The following is a 721-nucleotide window of genomic DNA, read 5'->3' as shown; positions in this document are numbered from 1 at the left end:
TACACCTTGTTGAAGTTGGCTAAATTTTGGGAAAATGCATGAAATCAACATTGCTCAAAAATGTTTTTTTTCCAAATGAGTCCAAGTTTTTATGGTCCAAACATCTTTGCCATGTTACTATGGGCCTCCCACGACCAAGACAAAGCCCACATCTTTATTGGCCATTTTTTGCATAATTTTATCTTACTTTAAGATTAAAATTAAAAGGAAAATGCATGGATAATGGTTGCTTGGCCTCCAAGTATGACTCACTTCAAGGAATCTTCATTTTTTCTGCAAGAATTGAAGAGCAAGACAAGAGCATTGAATGGAGTCAAGCTTGGTCAACAATTCAAAGATTTTTAATATTTTAAAAATCAAACTTTCAACAAAGACAACAAAGCTTCTTAGCTTGAGTTCCAAGCAACTTTGGGCTATAAAAGAAGCATCATACTTCAGCAAAAGGAGGGGACACACGAAATAGGGCAAGAGTATAGCAAGAAATATCACAAAAATTCTCAAAATTTGCATATACTTTGTAATTTTCAAATTCAAATTTCCAATCAATATCAATACCAATAAACACTTCTAATCATCTCCTCAAACATTATAGAGTAAGATTGAGCTCTAAATATAGACATATGAGAGTCGTATAAAGCACTTAAAGCTCTTCATGTACATATGAGTTTTATTTTCGTTTTTGTATATGCAACTAATTTCACTGCAAACTAACCACCCTAAC

Source organism: Vicia villosa, linkage group LG4 (genome assembly GCF_029867415.1).
Source record: "Vicia villosa cultivar HV-30 ecotype Madison, WI linkage group LG4, Vvil1.0, whole genome shotgun sequence".
Taxonomy (NCBI): domain Eukaryota; kingdom Viridiplantae; phylum Streptophyta; class Magnoliopsida; order Fabales; family Fabaceae; genus Vicia; species Vicia villosa.
Note: the sequence above shows the minus strand (reverse complement) of the source record.